The following is a 22,077-nucleotide window of genomic DNA, read 5'->3' as shown; positions in this document are numbered from 1 at the left end:
GCTGCATTGGGTAGGGGCAGATCTGAGCTCCCCAGGGAGTTCAATCTGCATCGTCTGGGAAGGAGAGGTGTCTGCGCTCCCTTCTACAGGTCACGGACACCACCCCTACAGGAGACTGTTTGAATCAGCCCTGCTAAGCCTTGGAATGGCTGAGTGCAACTCCATGGGGAAAGGGGGAGTGGCCCAGAGCAGGGACAATCAAAATGAAAGATGCAAAGCAGGTTCATCTTCTGGGCCCTGGAGGCCCCACCTGCCAAGGTCAGGAGAAAAGTCCGGGACAGACTCAGATGTGTGGCTGCAGGGTGAGGGAACATAACCCCCATCTTCCCTGAATTCCGACTGACGCCTCCCCATCATGGGAGATGCAGTGGCCCCACCCTCCCAGTTCAACCAGAGCCTGAGTCTGTTCAGTGACCAAGCCTGTCAGCAGACCAGACCAGCAGGCAGAGGAAGGCAGAGGTGGATCCTGAGGTGCCCTGGGATGTGCGCTGCCCCGCCCCGGGCCCTGTTCTAGGAAAAGCTGCAGTGGAGCACAGCTTGGTCCTTCCCCTGTGCAGCCAGGCCCAGCAGAGGCAGCCACACACTGTGGGTCACTTGTAGCTTCAGACAGGTTTCCGAGGGCCGGACGCGGACAGCGAATCTCCTAGGAGGCTCAGCACAAGCACACCAAGTGGCCAGCTGCGGACAACCTCGGAGCAGATTAAATTTATTCAATAATCTAGTGAAAGTATATATATGTATATACATACACATATAAATATACATATAAACATATTTTGGCTTTGTATATTTATAAATGTACATTTATATATGCACTTAAATATTTATATGCAAATATATAAATTTATATATTTGTGTGTATAAATGTATTTATTTATATGAATTTATATGAATGTATTTATATATGTGTATTTATATATATATATAAAATTCCAGAGAGAGAGAAGGGAGAAGGCAACCCCAGGCACAGCCTTGAACTGGTCCGGCAGAGGGTGAGGGTTTTTTCCTTTGGGTGGTCTAAAGGGGATGGGCTCTGAGGCAGAAGCCTGCCATTCTTCCAAAATTGCATAGCTTTTGAATAAAAGATTCCTTTCCTTTTTCACCAAACCTGTGCCTCCTGAATTCATCTATGGGTGGCAGGCAGCAGGACCCCCTCTCTGTTCAGTGCTGGGAGCCAACACCCTGGGCGGGAATCGAACCCATGATCTTTTGGTGCATGGGGTGATGCTCCAACCAACTGAGCCACACTGGCTGGGCGCCCAGGAAAAGTTTTTCTTATAAGTATCTAACAGCATAAAAAGTACAAAACAGATTTATAGATTTCTAATATATTAATACAGGGTGCATGACTACATACAGTACATCTTACAGAGAGGCGGAAAGGGCTGAGGTCTAGAAATAAAAAAATACAGAAGTGGAGATGATCCATATTATTCTACCGCAACACTGCAGCCAAAATGTATCAAAAAGAATCATTTCAAAATAACTCAAGAGGAAGGTAACAATGGCTGAGACTCGCAACATGCCGTAAAGGCTGTGGGAGGGCCGTCCAGGTCCAGCTCGCTGTGAAGTCTGCACACAGGGGGGCTTGTAGTTTTTTTCAAAAAGAATGTGCAATTTTAAGTTTAGACTGAGAACTACAAAACTACAGTGTGCTATAAGAAGTGGCTCTCCTTATTGTTCTTTATACTATCCTATTTTTTAAAATCCAGCTTTCAAAATAATAAGAACAGAGTCATTTTATTATAAAGTAGGCAAATAATCTTCCCTCTTTATGAAAAGTGTGAACTGGTAATATTTTTCATGAACTTTTAGAAAAGAGGCAATGAGAGTTCTTTGGTGTGGCTTTTCACAGAGACTTCAGAGTTGAAGGGCCCCACGCTCGGGATTTAGCACCTAACGTCCTGGTGTTCAGACAGGCCGACCAAAAGAAGCCAAACCAAAACCAGCCCGCTCAGCATTAACACACCTCGTTTCTTTTATGAGAATCTTACTTTAATACACACGGTACGGCACAAATAACACCCCCTTTGATTACAAAATCATAAGCATGTAATTCTGTCACAACAACATCACACTCAAGCACACCATGTGACATTTTAGGAGAAGTGTTCAAATTAAAACTATGAATTATTAAACCCATGTTATCACCCCACCAACCACACCGAAGCAGGTGTTACTTCTGCTGGACCCTGTAGTGAAAGAACCCCGAGCCCTAATCAGTTAAAACACAGTGAACAACCACTTCCCCGAGGAAGCCTTCACAAAGGTCAGCTGAAGTGACCCGCAGCTACAACTGAATTGCGTACATTTCCGAGGGAGTCACCAGCTGGTTGTGTCGCACAAACGAAAGTCAACCATTCACAGTCAGTGAGCCCTCTGAGAAGTGTGCCCAAGAAGCATTAACCATTGTTATTTTTTATGCCATCTTGATGGCATGCACATTTTAATTTTCAGATAATTAAACATTTTTAATGGAGCGTGTTCTCTACCATGTGGTAAAGCTTTGGTACTATTCATATAAGACTGCTTAGCCTAGAGACTTGACTTTCCCCTAAGAGGAGCTTTGATTCTGCTCTAGAAGTTTCATGTAAATTGAGATCTTCATCAAATGTCAACCCGAGGGAGGTGACACAGGATATAACACCCATGTCCACTCACCTCTTTGTGCATTTATTAGAAATCTCTCCATCATGGTAGTTACACCAGCGGGCTTAGTCTTTCCTGCCTAATATTCAGTAGTGTAGTTTTGAACATCAGAACCTTGGTAAGCCCTTAATATTTCAAATTTATTAACAGCTACCTCTGGGGACAAGTTCAGGCTCATGAGCGATGACAAATGTATTATCATGAAGGAAAACAGGTGTGGTCAGCCATGTCTAAAGTTGCCCCAACCACTGTTTCTCAATACAGAAAGACTAAAACTACACATGTTTATCACCAAGAAACCCTGTCCCTGTCTCCTGAAATTCCCCTAGTTTCATTCATCGGAAGGGCACTTAAAAGACAAGGGCTGAAGAGCACTTTACAGCAGCATTCAGCTTTCCTGTGAAATACTCAGCATCTTAAATATTATGTACACGTCTTTTTTTTTCTTTTGAGAAGCTAGACACTGGTTTCAGAGTTTGGAGAACTTGGGAAAGAGTAGGAAAAATAACCCATTCAGAGCTAGTCTAGAAATTGTCTTTTGGCAGAACAGCAGGTATTCGAGTTAAACATAGAACGGATACTTTGCGGCCGTAATGTTTTTCTAAAATGCAAATCGTTTTGTTTCCCCTTTCTACATAAACCTCAAGTCACTGCTCCCGAGTGGAGCTGGGCAGAGGCTCTGGCCCTGCTCCCCCAGCCCCTCAACCTCTGCCTTCTTATTGCTGCGGAGGCTTGAACAGACTTCTGTCGGTGAGGACCTCCCCCAGACGGCCTTCAAGGGCAATCCCGCAGCACGTTTTCTGTCTATTCTGGTACGTGAGATCTGCAAAGGTAAAAAAACTGGCATTCTCTGAGAGCCCGAAGCCGTCTCTGTCTGAGCCAACGTCTGACTGGTTACTAGAACGAGGAGACTGAGCAGGGGAGGCGCTTGAGGTGGCCCTGTGAGCATCAGAATTGTGACATTTAAATTCTTTCTGCCGTTTGCTGATCTGGTTGCTTCTTACGGTGTTTCAGATGTAGTTTTCACTTTCTTCGGTTTCAATGTAATTTTTAGACTGGGTCCTGCCCTTGCACGGACCTCGTGATTCCAGTTTTGTTTTGTTTTGTTTTGTTTTGTTTTGGACCTGCTGGAAGTCTCTTCCACCTTTTCACATCAGGACCTGGGCATTACAGATGTCTCCCGAACAAGCCTCATGCAACCCAGAACAGCTCTGGAGGTCCTTTTCTTAGTGTTTACTGCCAGTGAGAACCCAGCTCTGCAAATACAGCAGCCTTCTATACTTGGATACGTCTTTGGCTTGTGAAAACCAAACATCTTTTCTCCTGGGGTACAGAGTGCACTCCAGGGCAGTACCCCTTCAGTCTCTCCCTCCTCCTCCACTGCCTTGTCTAGAAAGCTCTTTTCTAGTTCACCATTTTCTTTTCGTCTCTGTTTCCTTTCATATAGCTTATTTTTCTCTTTCCTTTCTTTATTCAATTTTTTCTTTCCTATTTCCCCCATATTTCTTTTCCTATTCTTCTTTTTTTTCTTCTTTCCTTTCATAATTTTTCTTTTTCCTTCTCTCATTGTTTTTTCTTTTTTATTTTCTTTCCTTTTCTGATTCATTTTTCTTGCTGTTGTTTTTGTTGTTATTATCGTGGTTTTTTGTTTTGTTCACATTTCTGTTGTCTTGGTCTGTCGCCACCTGTACAACAGCTTGCACGATGCTGTGGTCAGGGTTGAGCCTGTCGGTCAGCCAGCCCGAGGGTGGATCCCACCCATGAAGGAGCCAACAGCAAGCAAGAGCCAACTGCAGCAGGAGGGCCCACTCAACCCACACAAAAGACACTCCCAGAGCACCCAGCTCCGGAGACCAAGGAGACCACATCACTGGGTCCCACGAGACGCCCACTGTAATAGGCCACCTCATGGAGAAGAGGAGTCACAGCAGGTCCATCTACCACATAGAAACAAACACAAAGATACAGCTAAAGTGGGGAGACAAGGAAATGAGCCCCAAATGAAAGAACAGGAGGAATCTCCAGAAAAAGAGCTAAATGAAATGGAGGCAAACAATTTACTATAAGAAAGAGAAATTAAGAAAACAACCTCATTTACTATTTTAACCACAACAACAAAAAATAAGGTACCTAGTAATAAATTTAACCAAGGAAGTAAAAAGACCTGTACTCAAAAACTTAGGACACTGAAGAAATAGAGAAAGACACAAACAAGTAGCAGCACAGACTGTGTTCATATATTTAACATCATTAAAATGTCCATACTATGCAAAAACAATCTATAGATTCAATGCAATTCCTTTTAAAATACCACTGGCATATTTCATAGATCTAGAATAAATATTCCAAAAATTTATATGGAGCCAAAAAAGATCCTGAACAGCCTCAGTAATCTTGAGAAAGAAGAACAAAGTTGGAGGTAGCATAATAACTTGATATCAAACTATATTACAATGTCATAGTAATCAAAACAGCATGGTACTGACATTAAAACAGAGCTACCAATTAATGAAACAGCAGAGCCCAGAAATCAACCCATACCTGTATGGTCAAAGGAGGCATGAGCATACAATAGAGTAAAATCATTCTGTTCAATAAATGGTGTTGGGGCCCTGGGTGGTATAGCTCAGTTGGTTAGAGCATCACCCCATAATCAACATATTGCAGGTTTGATTCCCGTTCAGGGCACATACCCAGGTTTCGGGGTTGATTCCTGGTCTGTTGAATATAAGAGGTGCATATGAGAGGCGACTGATGTTGCTATCTCTCTAAAAGCAATGAAAAAATGTCCTCAGGTGAGGATAAAAAAAATAATTATAAAAATAAATGGTGCTGGGAAAATTGAACATGTATACAAAAAAAAAAATGAAATAGACCACCAACTTACACTATACACAAGAATAAACTCAAAATGGATAAAAGACTTCAATGTGAGGTGCAAGGCCATAAAAATCCCAGAAGAAAGCACAGGCAGTAAAATCTCAGGCATCTCCCATAGCAACATTTTTGCCAATATATCTCTTTGGGTAAGAAAAACAATGGGAAAAATAAACAGATGGGACTGTATCAAACTAAAAAGCTTCTACACAGCAAGAGAAACCATCAACAAAATCAAAAGGGAACCCACAGTATGGGAGAACATATTTGCCAATGATACACCTGATAAGGCGTTCATTTTCAAAACATATAAAGTAGTTATACGACTCTACACCAGGAAGACAATGCAATCAAATAATGGCCACGAAGCCTGAATAGACACTTCGCCAAAGATGACATAGAGACAGCCAATAGACATGTGAAAAAATGCTAAAAGTCACTAATCATCAGGGACACGTAAATTAAAATGACAATGAGGTATCATCTCACACCTGCCAGAATGGCTACTATCAGTAAATCAACAAACAACAAATGCCGGTGAGGACGTGGACCAAAGGGAACCCTAGTGCACCGCTGGGGGGAACGCAGACTGGTGCAGCCACCGTGGAAAATAGTATGGAGGTTTCTCGAAATATTAAAAATGAAACTGCTTTTTGACCCAGCAATCTCACTTATGGAAATATTCCCTAAGAACTCCAAAACACCAGTGAGAAAGAATATATGCACCCCTATGTTCATACCACTGTTATTTACAATAGCCAAGATCTGGAAGCAGCCACAGTGCCCATGAGTAGATCGGTGGATAAAAAGCTGTGATAGCTTACACAGTGGAGTACTAGGTGACTGTAAAAAGGAAGGAACATTTACCTTTTACGACGATGGACCTGGAGATTCTTATGCTAAGCAAAATAAGCCAATCAAAGAAAGACAAACACCATATGATTTCACTTACATGTGTAATGTAACAAACAACATAACATGATAAACAGAGCCAGAGACATGGATACATGGAACACACTGACAGATCTCAGAGGAAAGGGGATGGGGGGGAAGATAAAGAGATTAGCCAATGAACATATATGCAGAGTCGATGGACATACAATGATGGGGTGACGGCCGGGGGAGGGGGCGCTGTGTGAAGGCAGGCGAAGGGAGGGGAAATGGAGGACAACCGTAATAGCGCCAACAATAAAAAAGGAGATAAACTCTGTTTCATGAACTCTCCACTGTAAAACTACTTTTGCCCACCCCTGTGTATATATCACCAGCAACAACAGCACAAAAGGCAGGAGGGGGCTAAACAGACACTGTTGCAAGGTTCTTGCGCTGTCTGGAATTGGAAAAGTACTATTGTCTATCGTACTTTAGAAAATCTAATAGGTGCATGTTGTGATCTTTCTGTAACCATCATAAGAAGTTAAAAAAGAATGAATAAGTTAATACAGGGGAGGGGAGTAAAATTGTAAAAAAAAATACTGATTAATCCCAAATTAAAGCAATGAGTTAGAGAAAAAGTAACACAGAACAGTTATCACAATTAAAAAAAATAGTTGGATGGTGAATTTAAAACTAAATATATCAAGAATTAAATGAGAAGAAGTAAATACTCCAATGAAAAGACAAAGATTGTCAGATTATTTAATAAAATAACATTACTTTCTACTTCTTACAGAAGGCACAGAGGTTTAAAGTAAAAGGACAGAAAAAGTTACACTATGCACACGTTAAGCAGAGAATGCTTTTACAAAGTCAGATAAAGTCGAGTTTAAGCCAAAGAACATTACTGTAGACAAAAGGGACAGTTTGTGATGCTGCAAGAGATGCAATTCTTCTTAATTTGTATACATAGACTCAATATGTATACAATAAACATTGACAGATTTAACCGGAGGTGGCTGGCTGACCAGGCAGCGGTCCCACATTTGTGCACAGATGGCTGGGGAGCGAGACGGGTCGTTGCAACCCAGGTTCCCAGCGCTAAAAAATAAAGCCTCAAAACACTGATTGAACACACCTGTGGGAGTTGAGGTGCAGGGAGAGACTCCCAGTCTCACAGGAGAGTTCACTGGAGAGACTCACAGGGTCCTATAATGCACACAAGCCCACCCACACAGGAATCAGCACCAGAAAGGCCCAGTTTCCTTGGGAGAAGTGGCGGAAGGAACTGAGGTCCAACAGAGAGTGGAGCAAAGCGCCATTGTCCCCTCTCAGACCCTGCCCCCACATATAGCATCACAACCCAGAGACTTGGGTTGTCTTGCCTTGGTGAACATCTAAGGCTCCGCCCCTCATACCTATGTAAAGGGTACGACAAGACAAAAAAAAAAAAAGGCCGAAAAGGAAGAGCAAATCAAAGCTCCAGAAATAATACAATTAAGCAACCAAGAGATAGCCAGCCTATCAGATGCACAGTTCAAAACACTGGTGATCAGGATGCTCACAGAATTGGTTGAATTTGGTCGCAGATTAGATGAACAAATGAAGGCTACACTAAGTGAAATGAAGGAAAATGCACAGGGAACCAATAGTGATGGAAAAGAAACTGGGACTCAAATCAATCAGAAGTGGAATGGACCAGAAGGAAGAAAGAAACATTCAACCAGAACAGAATAAAGAAACAAGAATTCAAAAAAATGAGGAGAGGCTTAGGAACCTCCAGGACATCTTTAAACGTTCCAGCATCTGAATTATAAGGGTACCAGAAGGGAAAAGGAAGAGCAACAAGTGAAAAAGTTATTTGAACAAATACTAAAGGAGAACTGTCCCAATCTGGCAAAGGAAATAGACTTCCAGGAAGTCCAGGAAGCTCAGAGAGTCCCAAAGAAGTTGGACCCAAGGAGGAACATACCAAGGCACATCATAATTACATTACCCAACGTTAAAATGAAGGAGAGAATCTTAGAAGCAGCAAGAGCTAAGGGGACTGTCACCTACAAAGGAGTCCCCATCAGACTGTCAGCAGATTTCTCAAAAGAGACCTTACAGGCAAGAAGGGGCTAGAAAGAAGTATTCCAAGTCATGAAATCCAAAGACCTATATCCAAGATTGATCTATCCAGCAAAGCTTTCGTTTAGAATGGAAGGGCAGATAAAGCACTTCTTAGATAAGATCAAATTCAAGGAGTTCATCATCACTAAGCCCTTATTATATGAAATGTTAAAGGGGCTTATGTAAGAAAAAGAAGATAAAAAGTATGAAGAGTGAAAGGACAGCAAACTCACAGTTATTAACAACCACACCTAAAACAAAAGCAGACTAAGTGAACAGCTAGATCAGGAGTGGAAACATAGAAATGAAGATCTCATGGAGGGTTAGCAACAGGGGAGTGGGAGGAGGAGAAAGGGGGAGAAGGTACAGAGAATAAAGTAGCATAGATGGTAGGTAGAAAATAGATGGAGGGAGGGCAAGAATAGTATGGGAAATGTAAAAGCTAAAAAACTTAAGACACATGGACATGAACTAAAGGGGGGAATGTGGGTAGGAAAGGGTATGCAGGGTGGAGGGGAATGAAGGGGGGGAATGGGACAACTGTAATAGCATAACCAATAAAATATATTAAAAAATAATTAGATAAGAGGGGGAAAGTCCTGTGACTCTCTTCTAGTACCAGACTGGGGAAGGGACCAGGGAAAGGCAGGCACATGCACAGTAGAAGTTAAAACGGTGGTGGCATGGGGTGGGTGGGGTAGGGGAGCGGCTGGGCCAAAGAGAACTGTCGTTCTAGCCAGGGGAATGAAGGGATTGGTTGGGAGGTGGATCCACCCAAACATGTGAAAGTCTTACATTCCCATGTATAATGCACACCCACATTTTTTTTGCCCAAGCTTTCAGAAAAATATTATTTCATTTCATAGTATGTAGATACAAAATTAGTACTACACATGTTTAATGCACATCCTGATTTTTTCCCTCAAAAATTTGGGCCCAAAAGAGTACATGATACATGGCAAAATATGGTAACTGATCACTCTGAGAAAGTACCTGGTCTGTCCCACACCCAAAATGAATACAAGCCCAGGGGAACAAAGAGAAGCACTCTAGCTCATTGCTGGCTTCTTGGGACCTGCACTCAGATGGTGCACTGGCAGGTCCTCTCCGTGGGCAACGAAATCTCAGCAGTCATGTGGCCCCATAGCCTCCAGGAGGAAATCTCTCTCACCTGTGTGCTAACCTGGTGGAACATTCAAGTTGCCTTTGCACACTCTCCAGCCCTGGAGCACAGAACTTCACAGCCTTAGAAGCCACACGGCCAATGGCAGTGCTGGCACCACGTGTGGCCTCCAGGAGGGAACCTGAAGCCACAGCAGCAAGAAACAAGCTAAGCTGCCTGGATGGCCACTTGGCAAACCACCTTAGGCTGCAGAGGGTGGTAACTTTAAAATGGAGCATGAATTCTGGGCACTGCCTTTAGTTTGTTTGGGTCTTGCTGAGGATGCCTGGGTTTTGTGGAGGAAATGAGCTTTGAGACAGGAATTTCCCCCTCCTCCCAGATCATTCAGCATCTGAATAAAACCCTTTTCCTTTTTCACCAGCCTCTGCCCCTAGAGTTTGCCCTTTGGTAGCAGTGGGCAGCGGAGCCCCCAGTCATCCTGGTGACTCTACCTCCCATGGTCTCTGTCACATGAGAGCCGAGAGGCCTCAGGGTCAGCTATTCTTATCTTAGAAAGAAATTTATAAAAAGTGTTTCTCATTAAAAAAAAAAAAATCTTAATCTCTGGATTTGCATATCTATAAACTGCTCCACCCATCTTTTGGGGAGTCTCCAATCAGTGGGAATGGCCAGTGTTCAACTCCTAAATCTTTCTAGGAAGGTGTTCCTGATACTTTGCTTCTTTAGTAGGGCCTACTCCTACCCCTTACTCTGGGGAATTGTACATGATTACACCCAGCTGCTTCTCTGCTCTTCTAAAAGGAACTTTTATGGAGTTTTGTTGTTGCTGCTTCTTACTGCCAAAGTTATACGAGCTGGTGATAAAAATGTGGAGAATGCCATAAGTAAAAGTAAAGTCACTTGCAACACCACTCTCAGAGATAGCTGCTAGCAACACTGCAGTGTATTTCCCTTCTGGCCTTCTCTCTGTACATACATATTGGCTTTCTCAAATTAGAAGCACCCTTTACATAGCGCTTTGTAAACACTCTTCACACCCCACAGTGTATGGCAACGTTATGCCTCATTGTTCATTTACAAGATTTTCATTATCATCTTATCAGTAATTTTTTTTACTGCTATTGTTATACCCAGCTAGGAAAATTACAGCTAGGGCATTACCCAACCCTAAATCTGCAGTTCCTGGAACAGGGTAATGAACAAACATCCGGGAACAATTGGGTTTAAAATTCTAGCCAAATAAGGTAACTAACCCGGGCCACCAGAAAGTGCCCGCCAGCAGCAGCACCCACCAATCAGGGACCCTCGCCGTTTTTAAATAAGCCAATAGCTAACCGCCACCTCTGCTTCTGTATGCCTTTGCTTGCTTGCTAGAAAACATAAATACCCAGTAGTCTGTAAGCCAGGCGCGACTTCCATTTTGTAGCTCTGAGTGGCTACGTGACTCCGGTCACAGTTGGGGAAGTTTGCCCCTGCGCAGGAAAAATCTTTGGCCATTAAAATTTTTATCAATTTGGTTCCGGACTCCGAGAGTGTGTATTTACCCGCTGATCGTCTACAACACTATCAAGATGGTTGAAATGAATATCTTTGTACCGAAACTGTCCATAAAATCCTGGGATAAATTCCTAATAGTAAAATTGCTGGGTCAAAGGGCTGGTAAAGAAAGAACACTTTTGTGAAACTGTGTTAACTGCCCTTCAGAAAGCCTGTGCTCGTGTCGACAGCAGGACACGGGCTCCCCACATCCTTGAACCTTCTAGCTGTGACCATGTTTTCAAACCTTTCCCCACTGAGAATCAGAAAAAGGTGTTTTGTTTTAAATAGCTTTATTGTTGTTGTTACTAGTTGGGCTTTTATTTCCCCGTGCTGACTGGTCGATTGTATTGCTATTTTGGGAAATTATCTCTCCATGTTCGTTATCCTTTTTGCTATTAAATGTTCGTCTTTCCCTTACTGCTTTATCAAATTCATGCAGCCCTCCGAAAGGAAAAACCAGCAGGTAGAAGCCAACGTCCAAAGCAGAGCTCCGGTAGATGGAGAGCAAAGTGTCAGGCCGCGCCCTTCAACGAGGGCCCTTCGTTCTAGCACCTCGGCAGACCCAAGGCCTCGCCCACTCCCCCGAAGCACCAGTGTCGGTTCTGAGCTTCAGCTTGAGTTCAGACCCTCCTCAGCCCTGCCGGAGGGATCTGGAGGAAATCTATCCAGGGTGGGCTCACCCCTGCCGCTCATCTGGTTCACCAGAGCGTTGGCAGCACGGGCCTCCTGCGACTCGGAGGACCGCTTTGAGAACCTAGACCCAGCGCCAAGTGCAAAGATGGGTGAGGCAAGGTCACGTGTAACTGCGGAGCGCCAGGGGGCCGGACACACTCTCCAGTCCATAATAGGAGCCTCGGGCCCTGTGGCTGGGGTAGCAGCTGCTCATGTGAGCTCGGCAGGGCGCATGATTTACGTGACCAAGCCTCCCCCCTCACCCCCCCCAACCCCCGCAGGAAAAGCCCGAGCACTCTGTGCTTGGCTTTCCCCCAGAGCCCCAGCTGTGCTGGAGCCGTGCCCAGGGCAGGCGCCTGCGAAACAGGCGAGGTCAAGCCGTTTCCTAGTGGCTGAAGATGCTCTCTCTGCTGAAGTTGCAGGGAAGCGGGGTGGGGGGGCGGCTGCTGAGGGCCCTGGCCTAGCACATCAGGCATTTATTAAAAACAGGGTGGGCAGACTGATGGTTGCCAGAGAGGAGGACAGAGGGGTCTGGGTAAAAAGGTGACAGGATTAAGAAGTACACATTGGTTGTTACAGAATAGTCATAGGGATGTAAATTACAGTACAGGGAATATAGTCAGTAATATTGTAATAACTGTGGGGGGCCCATGGGTACTAGAAATGTCAGGGAGAACACTCTGTAAAGTATGTGACTGTCTACCCACTGTACACCTGAAACTAATACAAAGTGGTGTTGAATGTAAACTGTAATTGAAAAATAAAATAAAAAAGCAGAACACAAAGCCGTCATACAAGTTTTTGATTTTAAATTTAAAAAAAGAAAGAAAAGCAAACAGGAGTGCACTATGTCTCTAATAAACAAATATGGTAGATGCTCCTTCAGCCCTGCTAAACATCTGGTGACATCTGGATTGATGGGAGACACAGTCTCTCCTCCTCGCACCTGCTGCCAGTCCTCGCTCAGACTGCTGCGTTTCTCTAAGGGCATCAACGAGCCTGAGGAAACCACAGCTGGGAGTTTTTAGACAACAGGAAGATCTATACTCAACATTTACCTGTGGAAACCTCCAGGGTCATGGGCAACGGAAGAAGAGTCTATGCCACTGAGACCGCACTGCCACCCATCACGGACATTCCAGGACCATCCTCTACCCTGGCACAGCCAACACTTCTGTAAACCTGAAGTCATACCAAACCAAGCTCTGGTGTCGCCAGCCCTCTCCAGGCACACAGGAGAACCATCCACAGGACGAAGGCCCACCCGGGAGAGTATGCTGTGAAGACCGCATCCATGGCAGCAGACGGTCTTAAGCATTCACACAATTCGCTCGGGAGTGGGCCATCACACCCGGGGGGTACAGCGTCTGACTGACATGGGTAAGAGCCAGCACGTGCCAGAGGAGGGTGGCTGTGGCTTATTGGAAGGTGGTCAATTATCTCTCCCAGTATTTTCTCACGGGGCTCTGGCTACGCAGCTGAAGACGTTCTCACATTCATTGCAACTCCCAAAGATGAGCTTGGGTAGTTCCTCCTGGATCCATCGCTTGCAACAGCATACTTGAAAACTCGAAATAAATATTTGGTCCAAATATTACACAATATCGGACAAAAGCTTAACTACTTAATAAAAAGATGTCTTCACTTGTGCTATATACAAACTAGGCAGGTGCTAAGAGTTCAATGGGAGGGTGGGCTCCAGGGAATTTGCAGCTTCTGCAAATAAGACTTTGAAGCAGGACTTAAGTCAACATGTTCTCCCTGGCCTTGCGAGGACTTGGAGCTCAGGGGGAGAAAGAGGTCCTAAACCTGGATTTTGCTCAAGTTTCTCAGTTGATTATGAACAGTGCTACTTCAATTGTCTGATAAACATCATTGGTTGGAGGACATCTTTAGATTTGAAGCATATGTTACTCCAGGAACTTTCTAGTACATTCTAGAAGTAATAATTTCTATGATTCCAGGAATGGCATTGTACTGATCATGGATGAATATTTGAAAATCCTTTAATTTCGACCCAAAAAGCTTCTAAAAGGAAAAGGAGAACATGTACCATGGGTATTTCTGGGGTCCTTTTCTTAAGTTACTAGTTTGACAGTGGAATCATTCAACCTAGGAATGGGTGTGAAAGGCCTGCTCCCCAAAATATCTCTGAATCTCAAGATATCTTTGGGGCTACTCAAAGGTTTTTCTCCCTACCAAAAGCAATCCTACTTGAATCACTTCAGCACCTCCCTGAAGAAGACATTCTGTTGTAGAACTTGCCTGCTTAACGAAACTTTCTGAAAATCAAATGACTACAGACTTCCCCAGAATATTCCTAAACACTATCACTACCTGGCCTCTTACCACTGATACCTTACTCTGTGGCCCAGTCAAAAAAAAAATACCCAGTGTGACTTGGCAGACATGGCCCTGTCGGTTGGAGCATCATCCAACAGACCAAAAGGTCGCAGACTCCATTCCCGGTCAGGGCACGTATCCGGGTCGTGGTTTCAATCCCTAGTTGGGGTGTGTACAAGAAGGCAACCAATCGATGTTTCTCCCTCACATCAGTGTGAATTTCTTTCATTCTCTTTCTCTCTCCTTTCTCCTCTCTAAAAGCAATGAAAAAATCTCCTTGGGTGAGGATTAAAAAAAATAAAAGCCCAACATGACCGAGTCCTAGTTAACAATAAGGGCATACTCAGATAAGGGGGGAAATAGTGTATATAAAAACTGTACACTATTTATGCACAGTGCATTCGTGCATTTAGCAAAAAGCACTCTTCCCCTTCCCTTGACCACCAATCTTATTCTCTGGGGCACAGGACTGTCCTGAAGCAGGCCTGATTCCAGCTCCACATTTGAGTGGCAGCTCTGCTACTTCTGAGGCCCCTGCTGGGCAGGAAATGACTCATTCCCCCCATACTTGCTGCGCACCCGGTGCTCTGCAGCACCCAGTAACTAGCTAGCTATCCCAATGGGACGCAACATGTAAGCAACTGTGCTACTCCCCAGCCAGGAGCAGTGGCCTGTGATGCAAGGGACACCTGCTTAGCGCACTCAAACAGTGGATCGCAGGGTTCAGCTCTCTCTGCCAGATGTAGGCATCCCGATCTGGGGTCAGGGGGTGGGGTGGGAGCTGTCTCCTCCATCAGACTCTCCCTGCCTCAGGCCACCAGGGACTCCTGCTCCACCAGCAGAAGCGATGAATGGCTGTCATTCAGAGCCCAGGGCACACTGCAGAGGGCCTTCTCCAGCTGGCCCCACACGGTCCAGGTGCTCTCTGACCCCACGTGGCACACACTCCTTTGTGGAGGAAGGCTGTCTTGAGAGAATGGGGAATCGGTGGCAGACAGAAGGGCCCTTCTGAACCTCATCAGAAAAGATCACCAACTTTGACACCATGCTTGGCCAGGGCTGGTTCGTCGCCTGGCCCAAGATCCCACCTCAGTCCCATCTCTTTCTGGCCACAGAGCACAGTTTCAAAGTATGAAGGCAGGCCTACAAAGCTGAACTTTTTTCAGTTTCTAGAAAGCGGCCTTTGTCGGGAATAATTTGTTGAGACTGATGGGGGTTCCCCACAATGGACCTCCAGCGGAGGTCTCATTCCTCTGGGCGGAATCTGCTGACCAGGCTGTTCCCTTGCAAGGCTGGAGGGACAACTCCAAACACTTTAAAACGTGCCTGCTGGCAACTCCTGGGTTGCATCAGAGAGAAACGGCCAATTTTCTCATCTCTACAGCACAGAGCCCATTAAGAAGTGGAGGGGGAAATCCAAAATTGGTGCTGCTGCTTAAAGACAATACCATGGCGGCAGCAGAGGAAACCGAGTGAGATGAGGATGTCCCTTGGTTCAAATGAGCCGACCCCAACCCCTAAGAAAATGGAGACACGCCCCTGACCCGAGGGGCTCAGTTGGTTGGGCATCACTCTGCAAAGCAGAGGGTCACCAGTTTGACTCCCAGTCAGGGCACACACCGGGGATGTGGGCCCCGGTCCCTGGTTGGGGCGTGTGCAAAGGGCAGCTAATCAGTGTCTCTCTCACACATCAATGATTCTCTCTCCCTTTCTCCCTCCCTTCCTCTCTCTCCAAAAATAAATAATTTTTTTAATGGAGACATGGCTTGACTACAGGATAACATCATAACTAAAGGATACGATGCCAGCCCCTGTGAGAAAGGTCTCGGCTTCAAACCTGGCTTCTGCAAATGGAGAAGAGCCTTCGGGTCCTGCTGATACTGCTTCCGTAAGAAGTCCCAAGTGCCCAGTACAGTGACAGGCTCACGGCAATGCTCAGTGAGGGGCAGCTGCTCAAATTACAAAATCGCAAAAACCTGAAAAAACTCCAGGAGGAGTTTCACCCACTGATCACTCTTTTTTTAAATGTATGTATAATCCTCACAGGACGATACGTTTATTGATTTTAGAGAGAAATACATCGATTGGTTGCCTCCTGAACATACCCCAACAGGGAATCAAACCCACAACCTTTTGGTGTACGAGGAGGACCCTCCAAGGGAGCCAGCTGGCCAGGGCCCAACCACCACTCTTAACACACCACTTGGGTAGCAGGTTTTAATTACCCTTTCCCGCCCCCCAACCCCACACAAACTCTCCAGACAAGTGTTTCTCAGAGCTAACAATCCGAAGCCAAACTGGTGTGAATTTCCGTGCCACTTTGAAGGAAACATTAAAATCCATAAAAGCAGCAGCGGGAGAACAGAAGGCAGGGTCAGAATGGTATGCGAAACTGGCAAGCAATCCGATGGCTGTTTCTGGGGAGGAAGCAGAGTTAGCGATGGGCTCCCTTGAGTGCAAATTCCCCCAAGGGAATGTGTCTGTCCAGGCACAGACACCTAGGTGGCGCGGTGGGGCTCATTTGAACTGTATGAGTAAGAATGATGCAGACCGCCTGGCCAGACCACTGGAAGCAGGCAGAGGGCAGGGAACAGGAGGGGTCGCCGCAGGAGATACCAAGCGGGGGCAGAGCTGTGGTGCCTGAGGCACCGAACTGGTGCCCAGCGAACCCTCTACCCACTCATGCGCAGCGTCCCATTTTTGGCAGCAGACTCCCCACACCTAGGCGAGATGGTGGGAGGAGGAAGCATTGCACTGAGCATGCGCAAAGCTATCAAGCGAATTGGGTGGAGAAAAAGCCCTCCTACCCGATTGCGGGTGGGACCAAAGAAGGCAGGCACTTGTGCCGTAGAGATCAGAATGGCGTCAGTGGGAGATGCTGGACTAAAGAGACCTGTCAGTCTAGCCTGGGGAAAAGAAGGAATTGGTTGATGGGGACCCCTGAAGTGTGCAGAAGTTTGGGGAGTTAACTGAGCATATTTTTGAGGAAGCACCTGGCCCTTTCCACACGCAAAACTATATATAAACCCAAGGGAAGGAAACGATGACTTCTTACCCATCCTGCAAATGTGCTGGCCGGTGCGTTTAGAGGACCTTCTGACCCCGGACGCCACAGTGACCAGTGGCAGCACCAGCCTCACAAGTGAGTTCCAGGAGGGAGCCTGAGGCCTGACAGTGGCTGGGAGAAAAGCTGAGCTGCCTGGATGACCACTCAGTGGCTGGCTGCGGTTCCCAAAGATGGTACTTTTAGTGGGAGAAGGAACTCTTGAGTGCTGCCTTTGGTTTTGGTCTGGCTGGGGACAGCTGGGTTTTCCTCTGGGTTTCCTGGAGGAGATGGGCTTTGAGACAAGAGTCTGCCGTTCTCCCAGATCATGCAACATCTGAATAAAAACCTCTTTCCTTTCTCACCATCCTCTACCTTTAGAATTTGCTTGTTGGTAGTGGTGGGCAGACAAACGCCCACATTGGTTTGGTAACAAGAAGAGCATATTGGGTGGGAGGGGACAGGAGGGAGCATATAAACGTGTTTGTTTGTTTGTTTGTTTGTTTGTTTTAAAAGATGGCATTTCCAGTTCTTAAGTGATGGTTTCCTCAAGCCTTTCCTGTTCTTTCTCGTACCTCAGACATCATTAGTCATAGCAGGACTTGCCCTTGGCTTTGTGCACTTGCTGTGCTCCAGGAGCTTTCCAGGTCAGATTCTCACCTACATGATGCGACCTGGGCCTACAGTCAATTGTTCATGCCCGAGCCTCTCAGATGAGGCCTGGATCCGGGACCCAGAGAAGGAAGGAGCAGTTGGTACAGAGGCCACAGCCACACTTTTGACTCGTCTGGAAATGCCTGCCTACACAGGGGAAGGGTAGTGGGGCTGTCCGAAAGTGCGTTAGGAGCCTATGAACTGGGACTCTGCTGTCCATAGAAACACTGCCTTCTTTCCAGGAGCCCAGTGAGTAATAGCAGCAGCACCAACTGCCACATCACCAAAGCTGGCCGGACTCAACTGCACAGTGCCAGCTGGTGCGCTGTCCCTGGCGATCACTCCGGGAGACAATGGCATGCAGAGCGCAGTGCCAGATACACAGGGCCCTGTACACTCGCTGGGGAAAGCAGACTCTCAGCTACGGCTGGGCCTGACCAGTGTTGCACATGCTGATCACAAGGCTTTTCTGGGCTCCTTCTAAGAATGACTCTAAGATCCTTACTAGAATGGCATGGCATGGCATGGCTCCCACTTGCCTCTGTTGTCTTTAGCATGACACACGCTGGCTTCAACCCCCAACACTGAGCTCTCTCCTCAGTGACCTGAGTGCCAAAACTATTCTTCAGCCTTAAGAACAGATGAAACACTGCCACTTGCGACAACATGGATGGACCAGGAGAATATCATGCTAAGCAAAATAAGTCAGAAGAAGCTAAAAACCATATGATTTCACTAACGTGGGATATAAAACTGAAACTCATAGACACAGACAACAGTATGGTAATTGCCAGAGGAAGTGGTAAAGGGATTAGTACTTCCTTTTAGTAGTAGAGGGAAGTTGAGAGAGGTCATAAAGGGGGCCAAGTATATGGTGAGGGAAGGTGGTTTGACTGGATGGCAGGCACCCAATGCAATGTACAGATCATGTATCACAGAATGTACACATGAAACCTACATAATCATATTAACCAGTGTCATCCCAATAAGCCTAAGTTAAAAATAAAAAAATGTAAAACAAGAATCTATTCATGAATAAATAACAAATTCTAAGAAATCTACTGAAAGACTATGAGAACTTATAAAGGAATTCAGTAAGGCTGTAGGATGCAAGATCAATATTTAAAAATTAACTGTTTCTATATATTTTCAAAAAATTCCAAAATTTAACTGAAAGAAAATAATTCCATTTATGATCATATAAAAACTAAAATACTTATAAATAAATTAACAGATGAGATGCAATAGTTATACTCAGAAAACTACAAAACATCATTGAAAGAAACTAAATTAAATCTAAATAAATTGGAAAACATACTGTGTCCCTGGATTGGAAGACAACACTATTTGTTTTTGAAAGACTTAATATTGTTAAAATGATAAAAGAAATTAATCTACATCTTTACCACTATCTTTATTAGAATCCCAACTGACCTTTTTGTGGAAACTAACAAGCTGATTCTCAATTCACATAGGACTGAGCATAGTCAAGACAATTCTGAGAAAGGATAACGGAGTGGGAGAACCCACACTTCTCAATTTCAACAGGTGCGGCAAAGCAACAGGTACCAATGCGGCGGCGGTGCTGGCACAGGGAGAGACATAGAGATCGATGAATAGAATTGTGAGTCCAATGACAAACTCAGATATCTATGATCAGTCGATTTGGACAAAGCTACAAAGACCATTCAGTGGGGGGAAGAATAGTTTTTGAAAAAAAAAAGGTCCTGGAATAACTGGGTAGTCACATGTAAAAGAAAAAAGTTGGACCTTTAGCTCACACCATTTACAAAATTTAATTCAATATGGTTCAAAGACTTAAATATAAAACCTAAAACTCTGGAAGTAACGCTCAGAAGAAAATGTAAGGGTAAATTCATGACTTTGTGTAACCAAATTCGGTCCAGCTGCCTGCTGCTTCAAAAGCCAATGGTCGGGAGACAAGTGCCAATGTAAAGGAAAGGGTTTGTTTAGGTGCCGGCCACCGGGAAGGTGGAGGACCCATGTTTCCAAGCTCATCTCCCTGCAAAGATGGAGGACTCACATCTCAAAGCCCATCACCCCCTCTTAGTGGAGGTGGAGTCTTTTATAAGGAGGGAGAGGGGAACAGAACAAAGAGATCAAGGGAGGGGGTTGCCGAGTTCTGTGTGTGCAGGCGAGCACAGCCCATTCTGATGAGGCACTGACGGGCCAGTCCGCATCATCCCGGGTTAGTCATCTCCGCTTCACATTCGGAGGTCAGCAAGTCTCCTGGAGCAGGGGTGCCTGAAGGTTGCAGTCCGTATCTTTTAAAGTTAGTTCTTATACAAACATGCTGTTTATGCACATATTAGTCAGAGTCAGCACTTGCAGAAACGATGTCAAAAGTCTGGTGGGGTGCGTCACCGTTCCCACTGTTAGATTTGGATTTGAAAATGGTTTCTTAGATAAGACACCAACAGCACAGGCAACAAAATGAATATACACACACACACGGAATATATATATATTCCGTCAAAGTAAAAAACTTCTGTGCATTAGAGGCACCGCCAAGATGGTTCTGAGCCAGGGCAGCAGAGCTGGGGAGAGCAAGGGCATATTAACCAAGTGTTTATTGTACTGTTGCCATGTTTCTTCCTCCTAAGACCAGGAACCCCCCAGAGGCACATACATCTCATGCCTGTGCCCAGCAGATAATAAGTGTGCAGTACATGTGATGTGAACTGAGGAAGAACACAGGCACTATTAAGAAAAAGAAAAGACAACCCACAGAATGGGAGACAATATTTGGAAATCATATACCTGAGAAGAAACTAGTATTCGGAAAACATAAAAACTCTTACAAGTCAAGAAGAAAAAATAATTTAAAAGTGGATGCAAGACTTCAATAGATAGTTCCTCAAAGATATACAAGTGGCCAGTAAGCACATAAAAGTTGCTCAATACCATTAGTCAGTAGGGAGGATGCAACTCAAACCCACGATGGAATAACATTTCACATCCACTAGGACCGCTGTAATTTTTTAATTACATTTTACTGACTGTGCTACTATAGTTGTCCCAGTTTTTCCCTCCTTGCGCCGCCCCCCAGCCCTGCCCCACCCCCTCAGACACAATCCCCACACCACTGGCCGTGTCCATGGGTCACGCCTATGGGTTCTGCGGCTACTCTACCCCCTATTCTGTCCTCTACACCCCTGTGACCATACTGTAACTACCAGTTTGTATTGCTTAATTCTGTCACCTTTTTTGCCTATCCCTTTGACTCCCCTTCCATCAGAACATTCTCTGTATCAATGATTCTGTCTCCGTTCTGCTTGTTTATTCTGACTCTTTGGTTCAGTGGGGCCTATTTATTAAGCGCTGAATACAGGACAAGCACTGTGTGAGGCAGCGGGAATTTGAAGATGAATCTGACAGAGGTTCCCAAGGTGTTCACAGTGCGCTTAGAACAGCAATGACCGTACAGAAACAGGCACAGAGGTAGAACTAGGGAGCAGTGACTGTCACTGGGGATGAGGAGCTGGGAAAGCTTTCGACAGTCACTACCTGGGCAGGTTTCGAAGGGAAGTTTGAGTTCGACAGATAGCCGGGGAGCAGGGTGGGAAGAACCGGGTGTTCTGGGAGCCTTGGGGGTTCGGAATTGCAAGACAAAGAGCGAAAATGGTGGGCGAGTCGGTGGAGTGAGGGCACGGTGAGGGGGTGTCGTTGGGAAACAAGCAGAGGGCAGTGAGGAAGTGGGACTGTCGTGCTCAGAAATGTGCAGGGTTTCCTTTGGAAATGAAGACAGAGCCAACAAAAGAGGAGCAGGAGAGCGGCCCGGGGCCAAATCTGGAAATGGAGGTTTTGGAAACGTGGTTTTACTGGAACACAGCCAAGCTCATTTCTTTGCTGGCTGTCTATGGCCACGTGCTCACCAGAACAGCAGAGTGGACACAGGCTGCACGAACTGTGAAACCTAAAATATGTGCTTCTGGCCCTTAGAGAAGAAATTCACCAACCCCAGTTCTAGAACATCACTGAGGCTGGTTTCACATGGGTTACGACCAAGAGAAAGGAGGCCAGTGAGGGCACTGGCCACTCTGCTGCTGTGGACAGCACTGGGTACAGGCCTGCCATTGTAGTGACAGATGACGGAGGCAGGTGACTAGGGAGGTGGGCATAGCTTTGAGAGCTGCCAGAAAAAAAAGAAAAACACATGGGAATATAA

At 45.5% G+C, this 22,077-nt stretch overlaps 1 protein-coding gene and 1 pseudogene across 2 annotated transcripts in view; both read right to left on the bottom strand.

Moving 5' to 3' along the window:
- Positions 1–22,077, bottom strand: part of LOXL2 (lysyl oxidase like 2) — a 94,292-nt gene that overhangs the window by 67,916 nt on the left and 4,299 nt on the right. The window lies entirely within an intron of this gene.
- LOC119054745 (SIN3-HDAC complex-associated factor-like) lies at positions 3,366–3,964 on the bottom strand (annotated as a pseudogene).

This window comes from Artibeus jamaicensis, unplaced genomic scaffold (genome assembly GCF_021234435.1).
Source record: "Artibeus jamaicensis isolate MK-2021 breed Jamaican fruit bat unplaced genomic scaffold, CSHL_Jam_final contig_477, whole genome shotgun sequence".
Lineage (NCBI taxonomy): Eukaryota > Metazoa > Chordata > Mammalia > Chiroptera > Phyllostomidae > Artibeus > Artibeus jamaicensis.
This window is presented reverse-complemented; position numbering and strand designations above follow the sequence as displayed.